Raw genomic sequence first — 17,936 nt, forward strand, 5'->3', positions numbered from 1 at the left:
TGCAAACGGACAATCTGTTGTCTTTCACAAAAAAGGGAGTGAGAGCCAAAAAAAGAAAAGAAAAATATACTCTCCCGCAATAAAATGAGAGAAATACCTCGGCAGAACCTGGCAATAATAATTTAAAGCTCAAGGGAGCCGGCGGTGAAAAATCTCTTTAGCCAATAACGGTTTAGGTTCCGCCGTTGCAACTGATCACTGGAAGCGGTCTGAAAAGCTTCTGGGGTTTGAAGTTTGCTGTCTACATTTATTGTTTGCCTGAAGGAGACAATGGATTCATGGCAGTTTTTCATTTTATCAGCGCGGAGAAAACCCCAAACCTTCGAGATGAGGATTCAGGTATGTAGACAGGGGTTGTGTGTGCTTTGACATGTACCTCTAAGCAAATGGGGGGGGGGGAGTCTCTCTACCAATAAAACCTCTGAAGTTACACAAATTGAGCAGATCAAAATCTATAGTGGAGAGCATTAATATAGCACCAAGCCACATTTTTTATTTTGTGCGTTGTGTGTTTCTATTTCCTTCATTTCCATGGCCAATACAGCGATAGCCTGTCCTGGATAGCCCCAGGCTAGCCTGATCTTGTTCAATCCTAGAAGCTCAGCAGGTCTGGCCTTGGTTAAAATTTGGATGGGTGACCTCCAAAGACTACCAGGATCATGATGCAGAGGCAGGATACGGCAAACCACCTGTAAACATGGTCTCTTGCCTTGAAAATCTGATAGGGTCACAATAAGTCAGCTATGATTTGATAGCACACACGCAGTGCGGTGGTTAGTGTCAGCGTAGATTTGAATCCTATGAAAACTTGGGTCAACTTTTCTTTCAGCTTTACCTACCCCACAGTGTCATTGCTGGGAAAATGAATGACACTGTAACCTGCTTCAAGAAATTGGGAAGAAAAGCAAGGTATAAACGGCTAAATTAAACAAACAGTTTTCTTTCCTCAATTATCTCGTTGAAGCAAGCAAACATGCACATAACTTGTAAACATCAGTCAAGCAGAAAACAAGGTTGAAACATTCAGAGAATGAAAAGAAAATCCGCCATGAGACACTCGTTGATTTGGGTCTCACAACAATCCCCCAAATGGGGATATGCAATGTGAAGTTGGCTGTTGTGGGGTTTCTAGGCTGCGTGGCCGTGGTCTAGTAGTTTTTGTTCCAAAAGTGTCACCTGCATGTGTGGTTGGATCTGTGGCTGGCAGGCGAGACGTTCGGAGCAAAAACTATCAGATCATGGCCACGTAGCCTGGAAAGTCCAGTTGTGAAAGCCTGAAACAACGTGACGTTGTCTTATATAGCCCATGTATCTCAGTATGGTCCGCTCTGATTACCAGCAGTTGTCTAAGTCTCAGGTCTTTCCCAATGGCTGTTAACCAAGATCCCTTCAGTGAACATGCTGGGGAGGTACCCTGCTATGGGCAATGCATAAACTCTGTAATCAAACCACAGCCTGCAACCAATGCAGCTTTCAAACTTCAGTCTTACCCCTGTTTGCAACTACACTGGGAAAGGGAAGCAAACAAGTGAATGGGGAGAGATAGAACAGCAGAGCATCAGATAGAAGGGGCAGGTAATAGGAGGAGGAGGAGGAGGAGGAGGAGGAGGAAGAAGAAGAGGAGGAAGAAGAAGAAGAAGAAGAAGAAGAAGAAGAAGAAGCAGCAGCAGCAGCAGCAGCAGCAGCAGGAGGAGGAGGAGGAGGAGGAGTTTGGATTTATATCCCCCCTTTCTCTCCTGCAGGAGACTCAAAGGGGCTTACAATCTCCTTGCCCTTCCCCCCTCACAACAAACACCCTATGAGGAAGGTGGGGCTGAGAGGGCTCCAAGAAGCTGTGATTAGCCCAAGGTCACCCAGCTGGCGTGTGTGGGAGTGTACAGGCTAATCTGAATTCCCCAGATAATCCTCCACAGCTCCTCTCTTCAACAGGTGTGGTGTAGTGGTTAAGAGCAGGTGGATTCTGGTTAAAAGCAGGTGGACACCCAGCAGGAATATAGGAGTGCGGAAACACATCTGGTTCACCAGATAAGCCTCTGTCACTCAGGTGGAGTGGGGAATCAAACCCGGTTCTCCAGATTAGAATACACCTGCTCTTAACCACTACACCACACCTGTTGAAGAGAGGAGCTGCCACTGCAGGCAAACAGCAGATAGGTGCAGATGGGAGTGGGAGAAGGAGACAAAGGGGAAAAGCAAAAGCTAGTGGAGAACAGGGGGTGAGACGCAGTAGAGACGAGAGACGCAATCATATTGGGGGACGCAACCTTGCCAGAGGGGTAGAAAATGGAGGAGGGCTGAGAACATCCGCTCTGTGGAATCTAACCAAGTATATCAGAATTACACACCCTGTTCTGTGTTACTAATGAGTCAGGAGCTGCAAGGAAAAATAGGATATAAAAGTTTTAATAATAAATGAGTGAGTTACAGAGGCTCACAGATGTGTATGTTGTCAGTGGAGAAGGCAAGTGTGCGAATACATATTTGTTCCTGCACACTGATGTCCCTCACTGGATGAAGGGCAAACATCAGCCCTGGCTTCCTATAAACCATAGGTGTCAAACTCATGGCCCTCCAGATGCTATGCACTACAGTTCCCACCATCCCCTGCCAGCATCATGCTGGCAGGGGATGATGGGAACTGTAGTCCATAACATCTGGAGGGCTGCGAGTTTGACACCTATGCTTTAAGCCAGTGATTGCGAACCTTTTTGAGACTGAGTGCCCAAATTGCAACCCAAAACCCACTTATTTATCGCAGAGTGCCAACACGACAATTTAACCTGAACACCGAGGTTTTAGTTTAGAAAAAATGGTTGGCTCCGAGGCGTGCATTACTCAGGAGTAAGCTTGGTGGTCGTTGGTGGCTTTGCTTTGAAGCAACTGTGCAATTCTTCCAATGGGTGAATCACGATCCTAGGAGGGTTTACTCAGAAGCAAGCCCCATTGCCAGCAACTGAGCTTACTCCCAGGTAAAGCATCACGCTTTAGTTCTTCCCATGAAAATCAGTGGGGTTTAACAGCGCTTAACAGGGTTACCTACCCTGCTTCCCCAAAACTGGGCCTTAGGTTTAATGCTAATAATCGAGCCCAGAGGCCCAGGCCAGCCTAGATGTGGCGGGGGGGGGGCACTCTGTTTGCCCGTGCCCACAGAGAGGGCTCTGAGTGCCACCTCTGGCACCCGTGCCATAGATTCACCACCACTGCTTTAAACCCTCCTAATAAGAGGAATTACAAAGTTTTTGCTGCTAGTACTGACGGATATAGGAATATTGTAGGGCGACGGAGGGCACAAACCATGAAAGAAAGGCAAAACCATACTGTACATCTCCGTCTCCCTACAACGGAAACCTGTGTGAATCCTGACTACGCTGAATGCTCGCCTCTCAGTCCTCTGGCCTTTTCTCTGTTGCCACAAGGACGAATCAAACGCTGAGCTCACGGTGCAAAATCATGGGTATGCTACACACGATTTTGCTTGCGAGAGACAACCCTGCCATAGTTCTTGTCTGATGCCAGCGCAAAGTCCAAAAACAAACGGTAGCCTCACAGCCTCAAGGAAACTTCACCCTACAATTTATCTGGTGGGATGTTAGATCCGCTGAAGCCGTTCCTTTTTTTTTTTGCTCCAGGAGGCTAAGTGCTGCTATCCATCAGAGGAAACGCCACAAACATCTCAATTAGTATTTAAATACAATCCTAATTTCAATACTTATTGGGGTGGGGGGGTTAAGGAGCTGGTGCAAAACTCAGTGCCATACCAATGTTTCCTCACTGCCAAGTGGGAACTGGCCCTCCCCAAAGCTGTCGGAGTGGGGCGACATTCGAAGGAAGCCATACGTTTGATGCTGTTAGGCGTTGGCTCTGATATGGATAGCAGAAGCAAAAAGAATTCTTGTCTGGGGGTCCACAGCTGATCTTGACAGCCTTCCCCTCCCCACACCGTGCCTTTTTAAAGCAGGGCATCTAGATCAGCAACCTTTAGCACCCAAAGAGCCATTTTGCCCCGCCTCCCCAAGCCCCACCCCCCACCTCCCCAAGCCCTGCCTTCAGCCAAGCAGGCGGGATAGACAGCGGCGGCAACGGCAACAATAGCAAGTTGCACTTGGGACGTGGCAAGTGCGCCTCCTTCCCAGCCCCTTCCTTCCTCCCTCCGACGTCCTTTCCTCTCCTTCCCAGGTGCCAGATGAGGGAAGGAGGGGAAAGAACACAGGAGGGAGGGAGGGAGGGAGGGAGGGAGGGAGGGAGGGAGGAAGGAAGGAAGGAAGGAAGGAAGGAAGGAAGGAAGGAAGGAAGGAAGGAAGGAGGCACGCTCGCCTTATCCCAAGTGCAACTTGCCGTCGTTGACGTCACCGCTGCAGAGCCACAGTACAAGGACGGAAGAGCCGCATGCGGCTCCGGAGCAGTAGGTTGCTGACCCCTGATCTAGATCGACTTGCAAACGCAAGCCCCAAATTTGCTGCTCCTTATTTTAAATGCTGAGAAACCAACTTGGTGTAATGGTTAAGAGCGGTGGACTCTAATCCAGAGAAGCAGGTTCGATTCATCACTCCTCCACATGAAGCCTGCTGGGTAACATTGGGCCAGTCACAGTTCTCGCTGAACTCTCTCAGCCCAGGCAGACAGGCCACGGCAAACCACCTCAGAATGCCTCTTGCCGCGAAAACCCTGCAGGGTCACCATAAATCAACCGTGACGTGACGATGCGCACGCATTTTTAATGCTAAGCCCTGAAGTTAGAATACTCCCGCTTTGAAATCATTCATGTCTCAGGCAGCACTTGAGAAAAACAAGTTATCATCCACACAGTTATCATGCATATATACAAAGACATCGCAATGAAAGGCTGGTGTAAGATTTAACGCCCCCCCCCCTCCAAAAAAAATCACAGATATCAAAGTCAGAGCCCTTCGGGGATGGGGCGGTATATTAAATTTGAATGATAAATAGACCCCCGTTTTCTCAGCACAACCAACGTTTCCATTTGGACGGCACAGATGACCGGCTGGGATTTTTGAAAATTGTCTTTGAAATGTTGCTCAGACAAAATTCTCCTGCCGAATCCAACTCTACCAACTGTTCAGCTGGCTCGGGCCTCCCTGCAGTAGCACCGTACATGTTGCAGACAAGAAGTGCCGTTTGGGCTGCGAAGGAAGACGGGAGGGACCGTTAGTCGGAGGTTTATGAACACTAGCCCGCGGCTCTGATTCTACCAGGGCCAGATGGCTTCAGCTGTATCAATTACTGTTCATGAAGTGTGGGGGGAGGGGAGAAATCCACAAGAGGGGAAAAATTGATAAGAGGAGCGTTCCCTTGCAGAGAGGAGAAACACCACCAACAGGTTGCCGCTCTCCAACGTCTTCTGAATTGACATTTTTCTACACAGAGCAGCTAAAATCAGTGACCGTTCTCCCACGATGGGCAACTAACTGGCTGCATGGAAATGCCGGCTCTGGGTATGTGTGCGTTTGGGGGCGTCTAAAGATGTAGCTCAAGGGATCCTGATCAAGGGGGATCAGGATGTGGGTGGGGAAGGGGATGGTGCACATGTCCATCTGCTCCTAAAGAAAGATGTCTTTTCCTGCATCAAGGGCAAAGGTTTGCCCTCACTTCCTTTAAACTTCCAGATGCAACACGGGGTACTCGGTTTTAGCCTAACACAGCCTAAGCCCCACAATTTGTATGGGAAATGGCCATCTCTCTTGTGTCTCTATGCCAGTGGTTCTCAACCTTCCTAATGCCATGACCCTTCAATACAGTTCCTCATGTTGTGGTGACCCCCAACCAGAGGTGGGATCCAACCAGTTCTCACCACTTCTCTAGAAGTGGTTACTCATTTTTTCTGAGTGCCGAGAAGGGGTTACTAAAGCAACCTCCCTGCCCAATAGGGACTGGAGGTGCGTGTGTGCGGCGGCGCCACTGTTTGAATCCCACCACCATCGGAACCTGTTATTAAAATTTTTGGATCCCACCACTGCCCCCAACCATAAAATTATTTGTGTCTTGGTTACTAAGACCATCAGAAATATGTGTTTTCCGACGGTCTTAGGCGACCCCTGTGAAAGGGTCGTTCGACCCCCAAAGGGGTCGCGACCCACAGGTTGAGAACCGCTGCTCTATGCAATCCCTACATTTCATCACCAGTAGCTTTAAGCTATGACGTTCTCCAACTTTGAACCACCACTGGGCCCCCCAACATGGTGTTTGAGGATGCCACAGCACCCACCAAGTGTTTTTGGAAACTGGACAGGGCCACATAGGACTTCTTCCAGCAAGGCTTCTCATTGGCTGAACAGATGTTTTTAAACATTTCTTTGGCAGCAGCTGCCACCCTACTAACAGGATCTGCGCTGTATTGTTGAAGCTGTGGCCATCATTTTGTGGCTGGCTCCACTTCCTGCAGCAGCCATTTTGTGGCTGCCATTTTATTGTTGAGCCCACAGTGTAGTGTCAAAATTCCAAATGTACCTGCAGCCTCACAAAGGTTGGGGACACTTGCTCCAAGAGGCTGGGAAAAGCTCAAGATGGGTCTTTACCCTGTTTCCCCAAAAACAAGACAGGGTCTTATATTAATTTTTGCTCCAAAAGATGCATTAGGGCTTATTTTCAGGAAATGTCTTATTTTTTCCCATGATTTTGCGCCCCCCCCCCCCCACGTGACCAGATCAGCTGTAACTAGGGCTTATTTTTGGAGTAGGGCTTATATTTCAGGCCTCCTCCAAAAATCCCGAAAAATCGGGGTAGGTCTTATTTTCGGGGAAACGGGGTATGGGTGCCTTTTGGCCAGACGTGGCCAGAGGTGCCTTTTGGCAAAAGTCAAAGGGTTCCTGACCCATGGCAAATTGCTTGCAATCCATGCCCCCTCAGTGAATTGGTTCAAAGGATCTTGGACCAGGCCAAGCAGGTGTTTGTTTCTTTCCTTTGTCTAAACTCTACTTCCACGTATCTGCCTCTGTTTTTGAGACCCTATCCAGGAACAGTGGAACAGAAACACTTAAGCAAAAACGTTTGGCTTTGCAGGTTTATTCGAGCTGAATGCTGTCACCCTATCTACAAGGGGCCAATTCAGAAAATCTTTTAATGGTTCAAAACACATTTGGAAATACTTACTCACCTTGGGCCTTCAGGGAGAGGGCAGGCTAACAACTCAACACACCCCTCAAGAAGGGAGCAACGACATTATGCCCTCTACAAATGGGGTAATGTGAAATAAGAAACAACTGACAGCTCTGCTAGAGTGGCAGAGACCAGTTCAAAATCTCATTTTTTGCCATCGCAAAGCTCTCTTGGGCTCCCCCTATCCAATTGAGATAATAATAATGTGACTGTTAAGTGGTGGTGAAGAACATCCTATTGTGGTGGTGAAGAAGAAGAAGAAGAAGAAGAAGTAGAAGAAGAAGAAGAAGAAGAGGAGGAGGAGGAGGAGGAGGAGGAGGAGGAGGAGGAGGAGGAGAGTTTGAATGTATATCCCCGCCCCTTTCTCCCCTATAAGGAGACTCAAAGGGGCTTACAATCTCCTCCCCCCCCCCCAATAACAAATACCCTGTGAGGTGGATGGGGCTGAGAGCTCCGAAGAACTGTGACTAGCCCAAGGTCACCCAGCTGGCATGTGTTGGGAGTGCACAAGCTAATCCGGTTCCCCAGATAAGCCTCCACAGCTCAAGTTGCAGAGCAGGGAATCAAACCTGGTTCTCCAGATTAGAGTGCACCTGCTCTTAACCACTACACCATGCTGGCTCTCAGCCGTGTTCAAACCTTGCAAACTGAAGACCGTGGCTGTCTTCATGGTCAATTAATCTCATGTTAAGGGGCTTCCTCTTTTCCTGCTGTCTTCAAAATTTACTAGCATTATTATCTTCTCCAGTAATAATACTTCCTTATTTTTCAGGTAAAGTGATGTCTGTGAACACCCAGGAAAACAACAATGGTAAAACAACCTTTCCTCCCACCAACGAGCAGATTAAGTGGAACCAGGTACAAATCACTCTCCATAGCATCAGATACTCATTCACATTTTGGACATACAGAAAAAGCCAGAAAGGAGTGTCCAAAGGCACATACCTTTGAACTTCCAAAGTAGTGAAACATATGAATACCAGAGATACTAACAAGAAAGGTTCAGAGTGTTTTAAACAGCTTGTCTTTCACGCAAGGCTTTGGTCCATCCACAGATCCATCCTGCCATTCTTCCAAAGGTATACAAGGGTTTCTCGGTGTTCATATTATATTCTCAATAACTTTGTGAGGTAGGTTTGGCCAAGAGAAAGGGTCACTGGCCTAAAACTTTATAGCAGGAGGAGGATTTGAACCCGGCTCTTTGGAGCTGAGGTTCTATATGGCTACACCACATTAGATCTGATAAGAGCTGTGGGTGGCGAACCTATGGCACTCCAGATGTTCATGGACTACAATGCCCATCGGCCCCTGCCAGCATGGCCAATTGGTTCGCCACCACCGTGATAGAGCAATGTATCGTTGGCGGATATCAGAAAGCGCAGATGCTACCGGCACATCGCATAAACCTCCTGGGACCCTTGTTGGCTATTGGTGGAAAAATAATGCTTGGCCCATCTACACAGACTGCTTTTGAAGACAGTCGCTTCAGAGAACAAAAAAAAGAAGGAAGGAACAAAGTGTTTGATGCTGAGATCTAGGGCTGAACATCTGGATAAAAACTGAACCGAGAAAGTGGGTACGAAGCAGATGAAGCATAAAAGCTGAAAGCAAAACAAAACAGAAAGCATTTCAGATGGGGGGGCTTTTCCCAGGTCCCATGGTCTGTTCAGAGGATATATTTTTTTAAAGTCCTAAAAAATTAAAGTCCAATCATGAGGCTGTTGATTTGGCTTTAAATTTTAACTCTGCCCCCAAATCATTTCCTTTGGCTAGTGCTCTAGTAGGCTTCCAGGCTGGGTTGGTAAAACTGCCCTCTGTGTTGTTTGATTGCTTCAGAATTGTTGTTGCCCTTGTTGCCCCTTCCTTGCCCTGTGGGTGGTTTCCAGTGCAGCAGGAGGAAGGAGAGACAACTTGAAGGGACAAATAGGAGACCTCAGCGCAGCTTGGCTACAATGCACTTTGCAATGAAGTTTTGCAAGTCTGCTACAGACTTACTGTGGACTGCAAGAAGGGGGCAGAAAGTTAGAGTGGCCAATGGGACTTCATGTTCAGGACAATACTGCTCTTTGGCCAATCACAGAAGACGTTTTTGGGATGGATTTCTTTCCAACGTTCCTGTGCATGGCCAAAGAGCATAAATAGGCCTGGTTCCAGCAGACCCCGTTCCAGACTGAGGTTTGAGAGAGTTCAGTGCAACGCTCATCTTAACACCCTGAGTTTCTGGGGCTTTGAATACTACCTGTCTGCATTGGATGCCTGTTGCCTGCCTGTCGCCTGGAGAAGACGTCAGATGGTTTGAAATATTTTAATTTTTCAATGATTTGGTTTATTGAACTTTTTGTGAAGCGTGCCTGTTGCACATTAATTCTTTGGCCTGTTGGTAGGTTGGTGTGAGTGGGGGGGGGGGGGAGTCCTCAGGGCCCTACAATGCCTAAAGGGCCTTAAATTGCCTTGAGTTTGAGTGCTTTTAGTTTCCCTGCTATGTCCTTAAAAGCAATTTTAGTGGGACTTAGGGGGGTGAGCTTATTGTGTAAGTGGCTCTGGGTTTTTCACACATATTTCATTTGGATTTGTGTGTGTGTGTGTTTTCTCACTCCTGAGCCATTTTTTTCTTTGTGTTTCTCTCTGGGCTTCAGGGTCTGGGGGAGGGGGACTCTTTCAGGTTTTTGCATTGATCCCCCCCCCCCCCAAACACATACACACACTTCCCTTTATTTTCTGGAGCTTCCTTCTCTGTTGTGTTGACACATTTCCAGGCCCTTGTTCCCTGGATTTCCTTCATACTTTTTTTTTGAAGGGGTGGGGGGTTCTGATCATTATTGCACTGTTGAGTTGGGGGTATTATATTGTTGTATTCCTCCTGGCAGGTTTTATTTGTACCATTCTGATATGGAAGATTAAATATAGAGGCTAGTTTATTAAGGGCATGTGAGAAATTGGTTAAAACAACCTCAAATTTTAACTTAAGGGCAGAGCTTCGGTTTCTTCCTAATTAGGCTGATGATACGATAGTTTCTTTTTAATTAGGCCGATGATAGGTGCAAACAAGGATCTTGTTTGCCCAATAGCCACACCATGTGCCCAACGTGTGCAAGGTCACGGGTACGTGACCAGACATACAACAGGGATTCAAGTAAAAAGCACTTCTTCGATAGTAGCAGTGGCATGGTGGTTAAGAGCAGGTGCACTCTAATCTGGAGAACCAGGTTTGATTCCCCGCTCTGCCACTTGAGCTGTGGAGGCTTATCTGGGAAACTAGATTAGCCTGTGCACTCCAACACATGCCAGCTGGGTGACCTTAAATTAGTCACAGTTCTTCTGAGCTCTCCCAGCCCCACCCACCTCACAGGGTGTTTGTTGTGGGGTGGGGGAGGGAAAGGAGATTGTAAACCCCTTTGAGTCTCCTTACAGGAGAGAAAGGGGGGGATATAAATCCAAACTCTTCTTCTCTTCTTCTTTACTCAGCGCCTAGTTTGATTGGCAGTCCCTTCCCCAATCTCTGATGCTATTCCAAATCCACCCACACCCAAAAGCCTTCACTGATCCCGAGTAGCTGCATGGCATGGGATGTTCAAAAGACAGCCATAATGCTCGTTAATGTTTAATGTTATGCCCTCTGCCTTGCTACAAGGCATATTTAACAAGCAAGAAAAGTCTAATAGATTGGGCCCATGTAATGCTGGCTCAGTTGAATCTTTGGCCCACCAATTATTACACTGTCCCAGATTCAAGGGAAGCAGATCCAAGTATGTGAATCTAACTCCTGTACACTCACTTGATCTCCCTGATTTACTGAAATTACACTACTTGATCCTTCTTTCTGTAAGATAGTGGCAGACTTTCTCAGACTTTCTATTATTAAACGCTAGATTTCTTTTTACTCGACATTTTATTTCCTGTTTCGTGTATCGATGGGTTTTTTTATCAGTTTTTACTATTGCTGTATTTATTTTATTGCTCTTTATGCCAATAAAGACTTGCTTCTACAAAGAAAATAAAGTCGGGAGGCGATGCTTGGCTCACCCTGCCCTTGGCCAGCCACCCCAAACCTACACTATTCAGGATTTTATTGCTGTTTTAATTGGGGTTTTATGCTTCTGAAGCTAGAGACCCAACTTCAATCCCCTGCTTAGCTGCAAAGTCTGAATGACATCACCTATTCTTCAAACCTCCAGGCTTGACTATTGTAACTCTCTCTACGCGGGCCTTCCCTTGCGTCTGATTCGGAAACTGAAACTGGTCCAACATGCAGCGCCGCGTCTGCTCACAGGGGGCGCCTTCTGTGATCACATTCAACCTGTGTTGCGCCAGCTGCATTGGCTCCCAGTGGAATTCCGAATCATCTTCAAGGTGTGGGTTTTGACCTTCAAGGCCTTACGTGGCCTGGGGACCCTAAAGTATCCTGAGAGAGACCAGATACTCCCATATGCCCCTACTCGGCCTCATCAAGTGTTCAGCGTGCTCCTGGCCCCGCCTGCCAGTGGAACACTCTCCCTCCAACTGGTCCGGGCCCTGCATGGACCTTGGTGGAAGTTCCTGCAGGGCCTGTAAGACCGAGTTGTTCCGCCGGGCCTTTGGAGTGTCCAGTCGCTGGAGTGGCCCCCTCCTCCTTGTTTTTTTTGCACCTACCATCTTATGCACTTTACCACCTTACCATCCTCCTAGAGAGGAGCCTGGCCCCTCCCTCTTCTTTTTGTTGGGGCGATCTTAATGAATTGGATTATAGGGCGCCTGTCACTGTGATATTAACCGCTGTTTTAAGTAGATTTTAACGTATTTTAGTATTATATTGTCTGTTATTGATTTTAATTAATTGTGTGTGTGAATGTTGTATACCGCCCAGCGCCCCTAGGGGATGGGGCAGTTTATAAATCGAAAGAATAAATAAAAATAAATAAATAAAACATCACAGGATTCTTGTGCAGTTAAAACCCCTTGCCCCAGAACAGGAAGCTTTTGAGTGCACGAAGCTCTGCTCATAGGCCATACGCTCAAGACATGTTTGCGATATAAATCTTTGTGCTCTGATTTCCCCTTGTCAATCCTTGAAAAGAATGCTCTAAACCTAAAATATCCGTTTACTCAGGGGAATGCCATGAAACCACTGAGGACTCCCAATTCTGGGTCTACTCTGTCCTCTAAGGGAAGAGGGGAAGCCACAGAACAGATTACCACTCCAGCCTGTGTGCCTTCGTTTCTCCAGGGAAGGAGATTGCCAAAACCGGCCTTGCTTTCCAGTCAAGGCACCTCCCTGAAGGAAAAAGCAGAGCCGCTGATGTCAACGTCCGTTTAACTTTTTGCAATCCTGTCTGCATCCTGCAAGCAGAAGCTGAGACAAGAGACTCCCTGAGCAGTTATAAAGCTGCTCCCACAAACCCAACGGGGACAAAATCTTTGACAAGTTGCTGCAACCCTTTCGGTAAACAACGCGGCTTCTTCCTCAGGATAATTAAGCCAGCCTCCTTGCCCGCACCTAGAGACGCAGATGACACAACGAAACCTTTGTGTGAAACAAAACAACTCTCCCCTCCCTTCCAACTCAACATATCATTTAGACCTGGAGACTTGACTTATCTGCACCTTCCGCAAGGGTTGCGCTGCAAAAAAGAACAGAGGGGCAAATCCCAAATAGAGATTCACATTCACGCTTTGGGCCGGATGAATATCAGCATAAGGACTGCTGGGGGAAATTGGAGTAAAAGGTCTCCTCTGCCTCAGAAAACAGCCAGATGAAGAGTTTTGGATTTATACCCCGCTTTTCTTAACCATGAGTCTCATGGAGCAGCAGTGGCGTAGGAGGTTAAGAGCAAGTGCATTCTAATCTGGAGGAACCGGGTTTGATTCCCCGCTCTGCCGCTTGAGCTGTGGAGGCTTATCTGGGGAATTCAGATTAGCCTGTGCACTCCCACACACGCCAGCTGGGTGACCTTGGGCTAGTCACAGCTTTTCGGAGCTCTCTCAGCCCCACCTACCTCACAGGGTGTTTGTTGTGAAGGGAAAAGGGAAAGGAGATTGTAAGCCCCTTTGAGTCTCCTCTTCCTTCAAAACACCTTACAAACTCCCTCGTTCCCCTTTCCACAACAGACACCTTGTAAGGTAGGTGGGGTTGACAGAGTTCTGAGAGAACTGTGGCTGGCCCAAGGGCACCCAGCAGGCTTCACGTGGAGGAGCAGGGAAACAAATTCAGTTTTCCAGATTAGAGTCCACAGCTCTTAACCACTACACCACAGAAGCCTGAAGTGTGGTGTTTGTGTCCAGTTAAGTTTTTTTTAAGACAGAGATACTAACTGCAACTTCGGAGGTTCAGTTTTTAAGCTAATTGCTATATATAGGCTTTATATTATCTGCCCTATAAAATTCAAGCAGAGAACACGCCGCTTGGAAACTGCGAAGGAAAGAGAAACAAGCCCCTGAGGCTCAGTGAGCAGGACTTTAGCTTATTTATAAAGAAATAAAACATGTTAATCAGCTCCCAACATTGCTATGAAACCCACTGGCCCAATCACTCTTGCCTAGTTAAGGCCTACCTCACTGGACTGTCATGAGGATAAGAGAACCAAGTACGTTGGCCTGAGCTGCTTGGAAGAAGTGCCAGATAAAAACGTGGTTTAAGACAAACTGTTTTCTAGTGGCCATCCAGGGAGTTCATAGCGGAGAGGATTTGTACCACAGCTTCCTTGGGTCAAAGCCCGCATTCCCTACTGTTACCCCTCAGGCTCAGCACCTTCCTGCTTTGTGATCAACTCTCTCACATTTAAGAGCAGTAGTGGCATAGTGGTTAAGAGCAGGTGCACTCTAATCTGGAGGAACCAGGTTTGATTCCCCAATCTGCCACTTGAGCTTTGGAGGCTTATCCGGGGAACCAGATTAGCTTGTTCACTCCAACACATGCCAGCTGGGTGACCTTGGGTTAGTCAATTCTTCGAAGCTGTCTCAGCCCAACCCACCTCACAGGGTGTTTGTTATGAAGGGGGAGGGGGAAGGGGAAGGAGATTGTAAGCCCCTTTGAGTTTCCTTACAGGAAAGAGGGGATATAAATCCAAACTTCTTCTCCTTCTCCTCTCAATCTCTGCCACCCTTACCTAAGACGAGGCAGCTCCGCAGGCATCTTGTTCATCAATTACGGATGCTCAGGCACGTTGACATGGGCGGAGATAATCCATCAGGGTGCTGTTAAGAAACAAACCTCTCCTTCACTTGCTCATTTATCTCCGTTCCCTTCTCCGAAGCTGGATTATTATTTTTTTTTTGCTTTCTCATCTGCGGCAGGCTGCTGCACTTCTCAAACCCCCCTTTCTTCTCGGAGGCCTTCCCTGTTTCTGACGGCCATCCTGGCTTCTGAAGTTGTCGTTTTAAAGAAGCAAGGCCTGGGTTCAAATCTCATGAAGCTCGTTGGGTGACTTGGGGTCAATTGCCCAGCCTGACTTTCCTCGCAGGGTTGTTTTGAAGATGAAGATGGAAATGGGCGAACCATGAATACCGGTACCACCCTGAGCTATCCACGGGGCAGGTGTGATAAAAATAGACCTTGCAATCAGGAACAGGAAAAGTTGTGGCATGCAGAAGACAGGTTCTGCTGGGCCTCTTGAAAATCCCAGGCTCAGTCCAGTAAACATGCCAGAGAGAAATTTTTCTCTCTTTCTCACAATACTAGAACCAGGGGGGCATTCATTGAAAATGCTGGGGGGAAGAATTAGGACTAATAAAAGGAAACACTTCTTCACACAACGTGTGATTGGTGTTTGGAATATGCTGCCACAGGAGGTGGTAATGGCCACTAACCTGGATAGCTTTAAAAGGGGCTTGGACAGATTGATGGAGGAGAAGTCGGTCTATGGCTACCAATCTTGATCCTCCTTGATCTCAGATTGCAAATGCCTTAGCAGACCAGGTGCTCAGGAGCAGCAGCAGCAGGCCATTGCTTTCACATCCTGCACATGAGCTCCCAAAGGCACCTGGTGGGCCACTGCGAGTAGCAGAATGCTGGACTAGATGGACTCTGGTCTGATCCAGCAGGCTAGTTCTTATGTTCTTAAGTTCACAATACTTGGAGGCTGAGGTCCAGTACAATAGCTCTGGCGGAATTCTCACAGAATTCTACAATTAGTCTCAAAAGTCAGAAAGACAAGCTAGCTGGTTAGCCTCAGATGTTACTGCCCCTGGTCCAACTCATGGCCATCGGTCCTATACTAGGGCTTGTTTTCCTAGTGTAGCAATTCAAAGGGAAACACTGTTTTTGGAGTTGGACCATCAACAGATGGGCATTCTTTCAATATCTGACGCAGCCTGTCCAAAGAGGAAGAGTTTAGATTTATACCCCCCTCTTCTCTCCTGTAAGTAGACTAAAAGGGGATTACAGTCTCCTCCTCAAACACACACACAACACAAACACCCTGTAAGATGGGTGAGGCCAAGAGAGCTCTGAAGAACTGTGACTAGCCCAAGGTCACCCAGCTGGCATGTGTTGGAGTGCACAAACGAATCTGTTTCACCAGATAAGCCTCCACAATTTATTCCTAAATGCGCAAAAGATTTGTTTTAATTTAACCCATAGGGTTGGATCCAAAAGAAGGATTTGGATTTGGACTCATATTCCCCCTTTCTCTAGTGAAGGAGACTCAAAGAGGCTTATAATCTCCTTTCCCTCCCGCCCCCCACAACCAACACCATGTGGGGTGGGTGGGGCTGAGACAGCTCCGAAGAACTGTGATTAGCCCAAGGTCACCCAGCTGGCAGGTGTTGGGAGTGCACAAATTAATCTGGTTCACCAGATAAGCCTCCAAAGCTCAAGTGGCAGAGCGGGGAATCAAACCCGGTTCCTCCAGATTAGAGTGCACCTGCTCTTAACCACTACGCCACACTGGTTTAAAAGGGAAAGGAAGATGTGAAAGATCTCTATCCAACCTCTCCTCCCAGCCACAGGAGACAAAACATACCTTGAGAGATCAATGGACTGATTCAGCGCAAGGGAGCTTTAAATGTACCCGAGCAACAGCTTTTATACAATTTTAATTATTTCCCCCTCTTCTTATTCCCTACCTTGACTTGTTCTGCTTGCCTGTAAACCTCTGGCAGGGAAAAGTGCCCAGCGTGCGATCAGATGCTTTAGGAACGCACCATACCATCATGCCAGATGTGTACTGCGATGCATAGGGGTCAAACTCGCGGCCATCTAGATCATAGGTGTCAAACTCGCGGCCCTCCAGATGTTATGGACTACAGTTCCCATCATCCCCTGCCATCATCATGCTGGCAGGGGATGATGGGAATCATAGTCCATAACATCTGGAGGGCCGTGAGTTTGACACCTGTGCTCTAGATGTTATGGACTACGGTTCCCATCATCCCCTGCCACCATCATGCTGGCAGGGGTTGATGGGAACTGTAGTCCATAACTGGAGGGCCACGAGTTTGACACCGGTGTGTTGATATACTACTGTGATGCTATGATTATTTGTGATGTTATGATTATTGATGTTTTGCTGTTTATGCTGCTGTTGTTTGCCGCCCTGAGCCCTACGGGGGAGGGCGGGATGTAAACTGAAACAAATAAAGAAAAACGCCATCACTGCTAGCAGCACGATGACATTCTAACCAACCTGGTTCTAATTTTCATGAATGCGGAAGCGGCCAGCCGTCGCCTGCTAACAAACGCCCCTTCCTCAAGGGTGAACACAAATAAAACGAGCGCAACACATTTTGCCCAATTGACCTGCGGTCGTGCTTTCTAAGCCTGCTCTCGCAAAGAGGCAACGCAGTCCTTCAAAAGAAAACAAGCCGGGGCTCCTATTATTGGATTTGACAGCAAGCACATTGTGTAGCCTGAACACCGAGGGAACAAATTCAAGCCAGCATTAATCCCCCCCCCCCCGCCGCCCTCCCGCCCCATTCTCCTGTGGGTGACAGCTCCATTTACAAGGGAACCCTTCATTAATCAATACCGCAGTACACGTTGGTGTGCTTGTTCAATTTTCAGGACGTCCCGCTAAAAAGACCTCTGGAAAGGACCTTGCTCTGACTTTCGAGATGGCTGGTGCCAGTCGAGGTGAAATGGGCCATTGATTGCTGAGGCTCCCTATTGGGCTGCTTAAGGCAACGTAGACAACACTGGCAAGGATTCTGAGTTGGTCCTTTAAAAAAGGGTGTTGCGTGACTTTGGTGTTTAACAGTCCTGTGAAGATGGGATCTGTTGATCTGAATCAGAAGATCTGGGCTTTTTAAACCCTCTCTTTCCTGTCCTCCACACAACCCCCCAACATTTTACAAAGGCAGCCAGGAGCTCTGAAGCCATTTCTGGAATGGAAACATATGCAAGGAAAGAACGAAATGCTGACCTTGGAAAACCCAAGCGGAATAAAAGAAAGAGGGCCTCTGATCCCCTGGAGCAGTGAGCAAAAGGAACATGAAAACTGGGGCTCTCTTGAGAGAGTTCTCATTCGGCTGTGTGGGTTTCCCGGGCTGCGTTGCTGTGGTCTGGTAGTTTCTGCTCCTAGCGGTTTGCCCACGTCACCAGCTGGCATCTTCAGAGGCATGAATCAATGAGCTGGTGTGGTGCAGTGGTTAACAGCAGTAGGATTCTAACCTGGAGAACCGGGTTTGATTCCCCACTGCTCCACCTGAGTGGCAGAGGCTTACCTGGTGAACCAAATTCCTCACTCCTACATTTCTTGAGCTAGTCGCTGTTCTTTCTGAACTCTCTCAGCCCCACCTACCTCTCAGGGTGGCTGTTGTGGGGAGAGGAAGGGAAAGGAGCTTGTTAGCCACCTTGAGTCTCCTTACAGGAGAGGAAGGTGGGATATAAATCCAAACTCGGCTTCTTGTTT

Source organism: Sphaerodactylus townsendi, linkage group LG15 (assembly GCF_021028975.2).
Source record: "Sphaerodactylus townsendi isolate TG3544 linkage group LG15, MPM_Stown_v2.3, whole genome shotgun sequence".
NCBI lineage: Eukaryota > Metazoa > Chordata > Lepidosauria > Squamata > Sphaerodactylidae > Sphaerodactylus > Sphaerodactylus townsendi.